This window comes from Talpa occidentalis, unplaced genomic scaffold (assembly GCF_014898055.3).
Source record: "Talpa occidentalis isolate TD23 unplaced genomic scaffold, MPIMG_talOcc4v2.1 talOcc4.6, whole genome shotgun sequence".
Taxonomy (NCBI): Eukaryota; Metazoa; Chordata; class Mammalia; order Eulipotyphla; family Talpidae; genus Talpa; species Talpa occidentalis.
The window spans coordinates 61,717,904-61,731,985 of record NW_023604972.1 but is presented as its reverse complement, the minus strand read 5'-3'; the positions used below and the strand labels follow the sequence as shown (position 1 = coordinate 61,731,985).

Genomic DNA, 14,082 nt, shown 5'->3' with positions numbered 1-14,082 from the left:
TAAGAGGAGTCAAGTGTGTAAGATAGAAAAAAGAGATTTTTTTTAAAACAAATGGAGTTGGGAAAACTGGACAGTCACATGGAAATGATGAATAAAACTAGACTACCTTCTCACACCACATGCAAAATTAACAAACATGAATAAAAATTTGGTTGTAAGACTGGAAATCATTAAATAAATACAAGAAAATATAGGCAAAAGAGTTCACCAAATTATTTCAATGATGCCCTTGGAGACTTGACTCAAACAGCAAAAGAAACAGAAGCAAAAATAAACAATAAGCATCAAACTAAACTGCTGGTGGGAACACAAACTGGTCTAGCCACTACGAAAGCTGTGTGAGGACCTTCAAAACACTAAAAATCAACCTACCTTATGATCCAGTGATTCCACTACTAGGAAACTTACCAAAGGACACAAAAACACTAATTCAAAAGGAAACCTGCACTCCTATTTTCATGGCAGCACTATTTACACTATGGAAACAACCTACATGCCCCCAAACAGAAGAATGGATCGAGAAGATGTGGTACATATACACAATGAAATTCAGCTCAGCTAAAGAAAAAGAGGAAACCTTGCCATTTGTGACAACACGGAACAGGAGGGGATTATGCTGAGTGAAATAAGTCACAAAGAAAAAGATAAATACTGGATGATTTTGCTCATATGTGGAATTTAGAGAAACTAAACCAAAGAATAAAAAGTCAAAACCTAGAAAGCTGAACTAACCTAGAACTGAACTAACCAGAGGGAGGAAGTGTGGTGAGGGGAGCAAAAGGTGAAGGGGTTCAATGAACTATGTTGGAGGATAACGGGTATTTTAGTGGTGGGCTGGGTGTTGTAAAATAACATCTGAGGAGTTGTGAACATATACCCCAAATTATATACCATACTCTAAACCATTGTTACCTCAGTAAAAATTATGCAATTTAAAAATGAATTCCACAATCTGGGTCTTCCCGGTGGCGCAGCGGTTGAGCGCTGGGTTGCGAAGCTGCCCGCGGCCTCTGCGGCGCCGGTTCGATCCCCGGCTGCTCCCTGGCCACCGGAGGAGGGTCCCACATGGGCGCAGACCTCCCCTGCCGCCCGCTGCTCCCCTCAGCAGTGTACTTCGGTCCTTTTGCCTGCTCTGGTCCCCGCTCTGGCTCTGGTGAATTCTCTCACCCTCCCGTGCTTCTGACTGTACCCAGTGCATATATAAACAAAACAAACAAACAAATAAAATAAATAAATAAATAAAACATGCCTCTACTAAAAAAAAAAAAAAAAAAAAAACTGAAAAAGATTTCCACAATCAAAAAAAAAAAAAAAAAAAAAAGGAGGATGCTTCAATTGCTTCAATTATCTCAATAATCTCAATAGGCTTTTCTCCCTCTTCATTATCCTGGTCCTCAAACACCATCCTTCCATCTCAGAGTTTTAATCTCCTACTCGCCCCTTAACACACCATTCCCCTTACAGTCTGCTTAACTTCTATTGTCTTCTATTATCTTCAATATCCCCTAGCCTACCCTACTACTCCCTTTCCCATAATTCCCATCCTCAAATTCCTATCTGCCCTCTTGATTCTACTCACACCATTCTAACCAAATAATTATTTTAAATATCATCACTCCACTGAAATTTTCTCATAACACTTTACTTTTCCCCCATAATTTTGATCACCTTCTGACCACTCTAACTTTTACTTATTTAGTGTATTTATGAACTACCTGACCCTACTCACTTTACTACCTGAAGGACTCCAAAGGTTCTGATCTTTGTCCATTTTGTCTAATTAGATACTGTAAGCACTTTAAATAGGGACTACATAGTAGGTGCTCACAAATTTTTTTTCAAAGTACTTCCTTTTACAACTCCTTTCTCTATTTCTGAAAAAACTGACCCTTGATGCAAAGAATTACTCTTGTCCCAATTAGTTTTTCATTGAAATCTCTATTAGTTCTCAGGATTGTATCCCACTATCCTACTGAAATTCATCTTTCAAAGGTCAAGAAATTCAATATATTTTCTTTAGTCTTCATCCTTTTCATGCCTAAGCAACACTGGACACTACAACTACTTCCCTTTTCAAGAATCTAATTCAAGGGGCCTCCCTAGTGGTGCAGGAGGTTGAGCGCAGCACTGTGAAGCTATCCACAGCCTCTGCAGTGCAGGTTTGATCCTGGCTGGCCTGGGAGATACCCACATGGTGCGGCAGACCTCTCCTGTCTTGCCCGCTGCTCCCCTCAGCAGTGTATTTCCGTGGTCTGCCTGTTCTGTTCGACACTCTGTCTCTGGTGAATCTTCTCACCCTCCTGCATATCTGGCCTGTACCCTGATTCTTGTTTGCATGAATAAATATATTTTTTTTAAGAATCTAATTCAGGGCCTCCTTGGTGGCACAGGGGTTAAGTCTCAGTGCTATCAAACTATCACCAGCCACTGCAGCATAAGTTCAAACGCACACACATGGTGCAGCAGACCTCTCCTGTCTCGCCCGCTGCTCCCCTCAGCAGTGTATTTCAGTAGATGCACCTGTTCTGCTCCCACTCTGTCTCTGGTGAATCCTCTCTCACCCTCCACACCTCTACCTACACCCCAGTTCTTGCATAAATAAATAAAATATTAAAAAAAAACTCATTTAAAACTGAATTGAACAACTGCAATAAAGTAGGCACTTGCTAGAGACTTTATTCTTTGCTTTTCATGATGAGGTATTTTATCATGTATCCAAGTTTCCTCTTTTTAATTTCATATAAATATAGAGGATCATGACTCTTTCCTAATGACTTCTCCTCTTAAATGTTTTTCCCTTAAAATGTCAGGGATTCAGCAAGAACACATTGACTACAAGGATGTTTCTCCACCATTACCCTGTATTTCCAACTGCTACTGCATGACTAAATATTGCTACTTCTTCCATATCAGTTCAAATTCTACCTATCTGTGCTGTGTAGGTGTTGCCATACTTTTCAGTCACTGAGTTCTAAGCCCTTTTCCCTTCCTACATGCTGGGAATTTTCTGTTTATTGGGGGGAAAATCTCCACCAACACAGAAATAAACAAAAAAACAGACACATAAAAGTCAGCCAGACAGTTTCATCCCCTCTCCTACAGCTAGTATAGGACACAAGAACATGACTGAAACCCTCTGAATCAAATGCACCTGCTCTCGGCTGAGCACAAAGCTACAAGGACAGACCTCAGGGGACCCACCTCATGGTGGGGGCAAGGTGTGTAGTGCAGCTACGTTCATTTTCCAAAGGTAGCAGCAGCACCAGATTACTGGCAGCATCCAGACATAATCATGGTGATGCAGGCAGTATAAATCGGAGCGTTTAACCTAAGTAGTGGTGACAATGATGTCCTTATTACAAGATAAATTCTGACATGAAATTTTAAGTATTACTTTAGGTTTTGTCTCCTCAAACCTGGTTCTCATATCCTTATAGGAAGTCTATAAACTAGCAAATATCCTCTAGACAATGTTGTTTCTGTGCAAATTAATAATGCTGGTTTCTGCTGTTTTCAGTTGAGATTTTTATGGATCTATCCAGAAAGTCCAACTGATCCTCTCAGCAGAAATAATTGTTTCCCTTTATAAACTTTCTAGCATTTTATTGGCTTAACATCTATGACAAATATCTTATTATTTTACCCCATATTATAATTATATCTGCAGATGCTATCTTTCACACTATATAGAGTGAAGTGCTTGACATACAGTTTGTCCATGCTTATAAGGCTTCCATCCTAGTCTATTTAAGATGTCCTTCAAAAACAAAACATTGCATGAATATTCTATCTAGTCCAGAGAACTGCTCTAACTTCCTCCTTCACTGCTTTTGATCTGACAAGGTTTCACCATTCCATTCCACAATCATCTCCATGACTAATTTATTTAGAAAGTCTCAGCATCTCCACAAGATTCTGTCTCTTAGGTCATTTCCTCATTTCCATGTATTAAAAGTCCTTTATTCTTTGCTCTAGCAGTACACAGACAGTATCAGTAGGTTGCCAACACCATTCAATGGGGAAAGGACAGTCTTTTCAAGACATGGTTTTGGGAAAAATGGCTATCTAGCTACATGGAAAAAACAAAACTGGACACTTACCTATACCATATGCAAAATAAATTGAAAATGGATCCGATACCTAATAAACATAGAACTAAAACTCTAAAATGCTTAGAAAAAAACAGGGGGAAAGTTTCATGCCATTGTATATCACAATGATTTCTTGGATATGACACCATAAATAGGCAATTTGGACCACATCAAAACTTAACACATCTGTGATCAAAGGATTCAGTCAATAAACTGAAAAAATAACCTACAGAATGGGAAAAATATGCAAATAATGTATCTGATAAAGGGTTATTACACAGAATAGATAAAGAATACCTACAACTCAACAATAAAAAGTTTAATTTGATTAAAACAGGGGCAAAGGATTTAGTAGATATTTTTCAAAACAAGATATTTAAATGGCAGAGTTAATGTCCAAGATGTACAAAAAACTTCCACAATTCAACAACAAAACACAACCCAATTAAGAAGCAGGCAACATATTTGAACAGATAATCAGTCAGAAGGCTAATAGGTATAAGGGAAACACAGGTAAAAACCACAGTGAGACTTCATCTCATATCTGTGAGAACGTCACATTTAAAAACAAACAAACAAAAAAAAACAAGAAGCATGGGAGAGGCTGCAGAGAAAGAGGAACCCGATTATCCTGGTGGTGGGAATGTAAATTGAGGCAACCATTCTGGAAAGCAAGCTGAATTTATCTTAAAAACTGAAACTGAAGTTCCACATGACTCAGATATTCCACTGGTGGGCTTCTATGCAAAGAAGGTGAAACCATTAACTCCAAAGACTATATGCTCTACAGTTTTCCTTCAGTACTATTTACAATAAATAAGACATGGAAAAAACCTACCTGCTTACAGATCAAAGCTCGGATCAAAAAGATGTGGCACATCTTTTCTCACACTCTGAGATTCTATCCAGTCATAGGGAGAGACAAAATGTTAGCATTTATAGCAATATTGAAAGAGTATGATGGAATTTTGTGTGGTAAAGCAAGTTAGAATGACAAAAAAAAATTGGACATTTACATTCCATATCATCTGTCAAAGTAAAATATTTATAAAAACTAGCAGTCTTTATTAAGTGATATGAGGTTACTAAGATTAAATGGAGAGGCATGAGTGAAAGGGCTAAAGGGGATAGAAGAGATGGTGGTGGGTAAAAATAGAAGATATATTAATGACTAAGAAACTCATTAGAAGATGCTCAACATCAAAAATTAAAGGGAAATTCAAATCAAAACCATAATGAGATAATATCACAGACAATAGGATGACTACCATAAAAAAAAAAAAAAGCAAAGTAACAAACATTGGCAAGAATGTGGAGAAACTGGAGCCCTGGTAGTAGAAATGCAAAATGATGCAGCTGCTATGAAAAACAGTGTGATGACACCCCTCAAAATTAAAATTGGAATTATCATATGCTCTAGTAATTCTACTGTGTATATCCCCAAGTGAAGTGAAATCATGATTTTAAAAATTTATATACCCATGTACATAACACAGTAGTCACAACAGCCAAAAGTGAGAAGCAACTCAAGTGTCCTTTAATAGAAGAATGGATCGAATGAAATATTATTCAGTCTTAAAACAAAGGAAGTTCAGGCATATGCTACAACACAGATGAACCTTAAAGACACTGTGCATAATGAAGTCAGTGAGTCACACACAAATACTGTTATGCTCGTACCCTTAGCCACAATCCCCAATGTGACAGCATCTGGACATAAGGAGATAGACCATAGTTTTGATGAGGTCAGTAAGGTGGGAACCCCATAATGGATGAGAGTCACAAAAGAGATCTGACTAGTTCTCTCCTGCTTGCCTGTTCTCTCTAACTCCCCTCCCTGCCCCTTATTGCTTTTCTTTCCCTCAACCCCAAGATATTCTTTTATGAAAAGAATAAGACTGAATTTCAACTTTCCAAAGGTGGAAAGAGTTTGAGAGGTAGCCTGTACAGCAATGTGAATGTGCTTAACACTACTGATCTGTCACAATTAAAAATAATTAGCACAATAAGTTTTATGTTATGAATATTTTATCACAATTTTTAAGATTTTTTCTCAAAAATATATTTCTTTTCCAGGCTTCCTGTGCACCATATCCCAGTAAGGGTGAATCGTGGAGTGTCAGTTTCTTATTCCTGCCCTAGTCCTACCCTCCACACTGCTGTCAGAATAATTAGCTGCTGAAAATCAAATGGTTTTATAACATCTTCTGTACATGATCCAAATACCTGAGAACAGAAGCACCTGCCCTGCCTAATCTCTAAGTCTATTTCTTGCCACCAATCTCAATGCACTCCATGCTCTAGTCCTAACTTTTTATTTGTAAACACAACCCTCTCTTACATGTTACCTTCTCTCTCAACCTTCTTCAAGTTAGTTCAACAGAATTTCACTGAACACTCACTATTCTTTAAGTACTTTGAGAGGACAGGATACACAAAACGTTTCTAACCTCAATAATTTCAAAGTCCAAAGGAGGAACGCTCATAAGACATCATTCTAATTATTGTGATAGATACTTTAGGACTGATAGAAATTACATGTAGATAAATACATATGACCATACTTCTTGAATTTTTTAAAACTTGTATCATATTCTCAAAAGTTTTCAAATTAATGTGCTGAAATTATACTTTAACTTCATATTAACACTTATATTTTTATTAATATTTACTTTTTTATTAATATTTGCTTCATAGATGGGATTTATATAATAAAAAGAATGAGATTTCTATTCTTTTTACATAGCAATACAAAATTTTAGTAATACAAATTTACCACTAAATAAGGCATCTTTAAATTTTTTTAAAGCTTTGGAATTATGATAAATTACTCTGAGTACAGATAACACTTTTATAGGAGATAGGGAAGACTGCATGTACATTAGCTTATGGTCCTTTTGTCAGTTTTAACTTAGGTAATTTTGCCTCTTTTTTTTTGTTTTTGTTTTCATAATTATAGTTTCTCCTGCCTTTATGAGTAAACACAATTCCAGCCCCAGGAGATAAGAATGACCAGTTCAAGTTCAAGGGTTCACTGTACATGAATATCCATAAATGTCCCTTGACAGTCTTGGTAGTATAATGAACCTTGCAATTACCCAGCAGGCCATCACCACAATACATGAACATAATGCTTGCAAAGTTAAGCAACAAAACATTATACAAATAATACCAACCAACAGTTACAGTTCACATAGTGTTTTGGGAAAGTAATTAAATTGCAAAGTTCCTCTTAAACCTTTATAAGTTTGCAGGGAGCTTTGCTTTACTGAACTATGCTTATGGGAAATGATTAATAGACAAAGGTGTGGGCATTATATACAATTGGGAGTAGTCAATTAGTAAAACCTCCTTCAAAATGACACCAGTTAATTCCAGAATGAGTCCTCAGAGTGAAATATCTCTCTCTTAAGCAAATGCTAGTGCCTCATTGTCTTTAGGAATGCCTCCAATCATCCTACACATAACCTCATGGGGTAAATGTGTCTGGCCCTGCCTTCTTGTTGCCTCTACATTGAAGAAATGATCTTCATTAAGTTAATTCATGTGAATAATGAACACAACACTTTTCTTTACTCTGGTGACTCCTCCATTGTGGAAAGTTTACTTCTTCAAAACTATCTCTGACAGTATAAAAAGTATCATAAAGTGAAATGTAGTACACAGATAAAAGATAATTCATTGATGACATCGCTAATAAAAAGCATAAAACTTATCAGACTACGTGTGTGTGCGTGTGAGTGTGTGTGTCTGTATTAAAGCAGTCATCACATTTACCAATTTAATTGTCTCAGTGGCATAGGGATTATAGTATAAAACTGGAAGTGAAAACATTTGTACTCTATTTTAGATAATCTTATATTAACTCATGTCCTTTCGTACACCCCTCCCTCAAAAAAATAAGCTTAAGATTGTTGATGTTCAAATTACACTGGAATACAGTTTCATATAAGTTCACTGTTAACTTGGAAAATAGCTACCCTGTGCTGTTTTCTTCACAAAAAGGCTTTTTGTTTCCCTGGACATCTTAAGGATAGGTTTGAGATGATGGTTCATCATTTATCACCCAGGTCAAAAAGGAAACATGAATAATTATGCAAGCTGGGTTTCCCGTTCAGAATTACAATCACATGCTGAGGAAACAGTCTGCAGGTTTTGGTCATAAGAAATGGAAAACTTTTGTTTTTCTCTCTTCTGTTTTTACCCAGATAACTGGTTTAACATTCCAGGTTCCAAGAAATCAATCAATTAATATTTGTACTTCTAAATTTATTTTTTATTTTTAATAAAGTAAAATGCAGAAGAAAAATAAGTTAATTGGGAAACAGGTTCTTCTAGGTTTGAAAGCAAACGTTTGTTTTCATCATATTTTACAAACAAAAGCAGCTGATCTGACCTTAAAGGAGGTCTCTTACTCTTTTTTTAATTTAGGCCACAAAGAAAGGAGCAATGACCTAGACTATGGACAACTTTAAATAATTAGTTAAGAAAATGCCTTTTATTTTCAAAAAGTACAGACTTGTTAAAAATATATAATGATAGCACATTTCACCACATTTTAGAAAGGTGAATAATCCTGACAGTTACTATTGTTATCTAAAATAATATAGACAGTATGGGAAATACATTTAATGCTACCAAAAAAAAAATATGAATTAAGGACTTTTTTTTCAGAAAATTAAAAAATACTAGTAACAATATTAGGAAAATAAGAAATAAAGTATTTAGAGTAAGAAGTGGTGTGGCTGAAGCTCAAAGTGGATAGTCAGTATAGACAGTAAGTTATTTTGTAACCTGATGAAGGTACAGCTTCACCATTGCAATCTGAAATCTATACCTTTCAGTAACATTGGAATTATTCTAAAATTGTAATTTCAATTTCTAAGCATTAAATATATCAATTATATGGCAAATTGCTATAAATTAAAAAATTCAAATATCAACTTTAATTTATACAATTCCTACAAAATAAGCAAGATCTACAAAAATGAACAAAGATATACTGCGCACATTGATAATACAAGGGACCCTGACATTCTGTCAAGTGTACTTGTGACACATAAAAATGAAATCAGTCATTATATCTGCTATCTCAAAATAAGGATATTGAGACTGTATCAATTTTTTCAAATACTTAAACAAATTTGAGCAATGTAACTTACTTTCTCTGGATAAACTATCTTAGAGTAAACAGAAATATCAGGGCCTCCCTGGTGGCGCAAGGGGTTAAGACGCAACCTATGAAGCTATCAGCAGTCGCTGCAGCATGAGTTTGATCCCTGGCCAGAGAGCTACACACATGGTGCAGCAGACCTCTCCTATCCCACCCGCTGCTCCCCTCAGCAGTGTATTTCAGTCAGTCTGCCTGTTCTGTTCCCCACTCTGTCTCTGATAATTCCTCTCACCCTCCACACCTCTGGCCTGTGCCCCAGCTCTTGTCTCAAAAATGTATCTCATTCATCTTGTCCCCTAAGTATATTCATACCTACTGAACCAGCAACTTTTGGGAAACAATTCATGCACAAAATGCTGTGTCTATCAATATTTTTAACAGTTTCAAGGAAGTCGAGAAAGGGAGGGAAAGAGTTCTTAGCAATTGTACGCTTTATAAGACAAATTTTAGGTTTATAAATTCATTAGATCTATCTTAATTGCTCTTTTTCTCTCAGGTAGCCTATCCAATCCATTTTATCAAAACCTGTATATTATATCTGAAATACATCACATATTGAACCACTTCCCAACATTTTCACTGCAAAAATTCCTAGACCACATCACCACCATGTGTCTTGAGCAAAGTTATGTAACAGCCTCCTCTTTTCTGATTTCACTATGTCCTGTCAACAAACTGAGTTGTCCACTCAGCAACCAAAGTAACAGCCACAAAGTGGAAATCACATATTACTTCCTTGCTTAAAACCTAATGATTTCTACAGTAATTATAAGCAAAACCATACTCACTACTGTGGCCAAGATGATTTGGCACCTGCCTGTTTCCTTGACCACATTTCCTATCACTTTCCCATTTGTCCAAAGTGTTTCAGGAGTCCTGTTTTCTGTCTGTCCTTCAAACACACCACATGAATTTATTTTCATGGGTCACTGCATCTTATCCCATTATGTAGATTTCAGTTTTATGACCATCTTTAGAAAATTAATCATCAGCTTCTCTGACCTTTTCTATATTATGTATCCCTGACTCGATAGCCTTTGTTTCCATATATATTTTCTATATCCCCTTGAATATGAACATTTGGGGGCAGGTCACTACAATGTTCAAAACAATTATAAATGTGTTTGGCATACTGTTGGCACAATTGCCATTTATGGAATGAACTAACAAAGTTAATGTGTTCATAATGAATTTACAGATACAATTAACCCTTGTTAATTGTGTTCTGAAATAGCTTGACGAGACTGTAACCAGATGGATAACCTTCATGGTAGTAGAGGTGGTGGTTACACTGGAAGTTAAAAGGACCTGACAGACCTCTCTTTATGCCAGGAGGTTTCTAAGCTTTCTTTAATACTGACCTGGGAATAAAGACACAGTCAATATATGGTAGAAAGTAGGGGAAACACTGAAAGGCAGAAATATCTTCCTGAAATGCATGAAATATCTTCAGTTGTCAAGATCAATAACTTCTGATCATCTGAGAGAAAATGGACTGTCTAAAAGCAAGATCAGTTAAATAAATGTTATTTCTTTATTGCGAAAGAATAGGCAGTGTATAAATGTAGACTCTAATATAATAGCTACTAGCATCTTATTATTCAAGTAGCTAAGTGTTGACCTAGTGAGCTAAACTGCAGAGAGATTCAGCAATTCTGATTTCTACTGTACTATTAATAAGCTGTGTCATCTTGCTCAATTTTATTTTTTTTTTTTTTATAGAGGCATGTTTTTTTTTTTATTTATTTATTTGTTTGTTCGTTTGTTTTGTTTGTACATGCACTGGGTATAGTCAGAAGCGCGGGAGGGTGAGAGAATTCACCAGAGCCAGAGCGGGGAGAAGAACAGGCAGAAGGACTGAGGTACACTGCTGAGGGGAGCAGCGGGCGGCAGGAGAGGTCTGCACGCCATGTGGGACCCTCCTCCGGTGGCCGGGGAGCAGCCGGGAATCGAACCGGCGCCGCAGAGGCAGGGGGCAGCCTCGCAACCCAGCGCTCAACCGCTGCGCCACCGGGGAGGCCCAATCTTGCTCAATTTTAAATAGAATTTTTAGTGTGATCTAATGGAAAATGCTTGGACTACGGATCATATATTCCAGTGATACTGGAATTAATACCTCTGGGTTTCAGTTCATGCTATAAAACAAAAATCTCCTTATGTTCAACAATACTGTCATACTGAACAAATTACATATTATTTGTGAAAGCTTATAACCTGTAAAATATTGCACAAAATTAAAGAACTCACATTCAAATTTGTTGAGATATGTACTTTTTCATCATGTATAATTTTGCATATGCTAAATTACATTTTGTATGAGAGATCTGTTTTCTTTGTGGGCAAATGCTTCAAAGTCATGGAACATGAAAATGTATTACACAAATACATATAAACACAGTTTAAAGTGAGTGTTGAAGATTTGCCATCATTGTTTCTAGTTCTAACATTCAAGGATCTCTGACACAAAAGTTGGAGAGAACATATAAACTAAAACATTTTACTACACTAGAAGTTTTGTTGGCAGGCATGTGCTGTATAGCAAAAGGCACAGGTCTTTGAGGAGAGAGAAGGAAGGTATGTAGGAAAGTTTTGGGTGTGTGTGTGTGTTTAAACTGGAAAAATGTTAGGCTTCATTTATTTTGAGCCCAATGGACTTTTCATTGGAAATGGGAAATTTTCACATGTTAAGGAGAGTAAATTAAGTGGCAATATTACTATAAGGAAGATATGTCATGGAGGTTAAGAAAACATTGAAGTTTTCCTCAATTATAAATAAGGATAAGGCCCTGCTAATGGGGAGTTTCCATTTATTATATCTAACCCAGACTAGAAGATGTTATTGGTAATCCACAACACAATCCTTTCTGCAAAAAATCAGTTTTTTTTTCTCTTTTCCTCTTTCATAAGGAAAATAGACTTTATATTAAATCTTCTAATTCATTTAAACAGTATAAGTAGTCTTAGTACTAGTAGTTCAATTAGCAGGAGTAGCTTTATGGGGCATATACCTATTTTTAGTAACAACTTATTAAAGTCCCATTTAGAGCTAAGTTTCTTAATCTTTTCAAAAACTAAAATTTCATACATTGCATTAATGCCACAGAAATCAACAGTGTAGGTACATGTGTTTGTAAACATTATAGAAATAAAATTGTTGTTCTTTCATAGAATAAAACATTAAAACTCTGCACTGGGGATATTCTGTGACTTTTTAAAAGAATAAGTAACAACAGTCACCAAGAATTTCAATATAATTTCCTTCAATTTCATATTTTGTTTCAAATATTGAACATCTGCCAAAATTCACCAAAAAAAGTACCAAACAATTATGGATGACTTCTACTACTATCCTTCAAATAGAAACACACCCTAATAGAATTTGACAAATGCTGATTAAGTTAGTTACTTAATCAATGTGGTTAGAAAACACATCTGTTTTAGAAGCTCTACCAAGTAAAAGCGCACAAAAAGATATTTTCTAACTGCCACCCTAAGCATTGCTTCCAAAGGAGAGTTTTCGTATTTTCTTTCCAATAAAACAAAGTGGTCCTTTAACAACCATATGGCCCTATACTCTGAAAAGAAGTTTCATTCAGCATCTATTTTTAGAAACCGGTTTCCTTATAAAATATACTGCAGTCGCTGAGCTGAAAGAGCCCTCATGTTTCCATAGACAAAGTCTCCTGCCTTCTAATAAATTCTCCATGGCACTGCTACGTATTTCTTCCCTCTCAGTGAATAAGATACCAAATGGTACTGAATAACTTTCAAACAAGTTTTTTTTCACTTATTTTGAAAACCATTTTCAGAGAACAGAAATCTTTCCCACTTCTCCAATACATTACATATAACATGTTTTGCCAATAATATTAAGAATGGACCAGTCAAGGAACAAACATTTCTTTTACAGTCAATATCCAAACAGCATTAACATTGTTAGTTTTTAATTTCTTAGGAATACTGATGGGTTCAGAAATATTTTTTTGTTCTACCACTTGCATATGCCTTATTACATAATTGAATTTTTTAAAATAATATGTCTATTCTATTATAAAAGGAATAGAGTAAGAACTGATTTAATTACCTTTAGGATATCAATGACTGACTCTCAGGACACCAAAAAAGGTCATATGATATATACTAGTAGCATTTATATATTGTATCAACATCTGGAAAGAAGAATAAAGAGCAGATAGGGTCAAAAGTATTTCATTTGGAATCAAGCAATTGTTTTCATAGTAAATAAACAGGGATTAAATTTTATCTACTGATCATAGGTCAACAAAAACCAATAAAAGATGTGCACAAAATTTTCAAATTAGATAAACCTAGGCCCGTATGAAGTTGCTGGGTTTAATTCCTCTTGAAAATGTTTAACTTAGCAGTATACTCCACAGCAAACAATTCATGCAGGATTCATAAATATGATAGTGTGAAATATGATGTATCATCTGAACTGGTCACATTGCATTCTTTCTTGGCCAAGTAAGTACTGCACTTTGTTTCATTTTGAATTATAGTAAAAAAATGAAAGGAAAGTTATAAAGAGTTTGTAATTGCTATTTCCCATGATATTTCTGATTATTTTGCTCATCATTTTCCTTAGTTTTATTGAGACAGAATTGTTAGATAGCATTGGTTTAATTTCAGGTTTACAACAAATAATGGTAATACACACACACACACACACGTGGTCAAATGAACACAATAAGTTTGGTTAACATCCATCGTATCTAATAGTCACATTTTCATTCCTGCATCACAACAACTTATAACTTGAATGGTAGAGAAAAAATTAAAATTAGGAATGTGCTATCA

The 14,082-nt window shown here is 35.6% G+C and overlaps 1 protein-coding gene across 15 annotated transcripts in view; it reads right to left on the bottom strand.

Moving 5' to 3' along the window:
- Window positions 1-14,082, bottom strand: part of BMPR1B (bone morphogenetic protein receptor type 1B) — a 461,568-nt gene that overhangs the window by 161,868 nt on the left and 285,618 nt on the right. For 12 of the 15 annotated variants that reach the window (XM_054687894.1, XM_054687901.1, XM_054687897.1 and 9 more), the window contains one exon: window positions 13,349-13,433. The exons of the other annotated variants lie outside the window; for them this stretch is intronic. The gene's annotated coding sequence lies outside the window, so the exon portion shown is untranslated. The remainder of the gene's footprint in view (window positions 1-13,348; window positions 13,434-14,082) is intronic. 15 annotated transcript variants of the gene reach the window in all.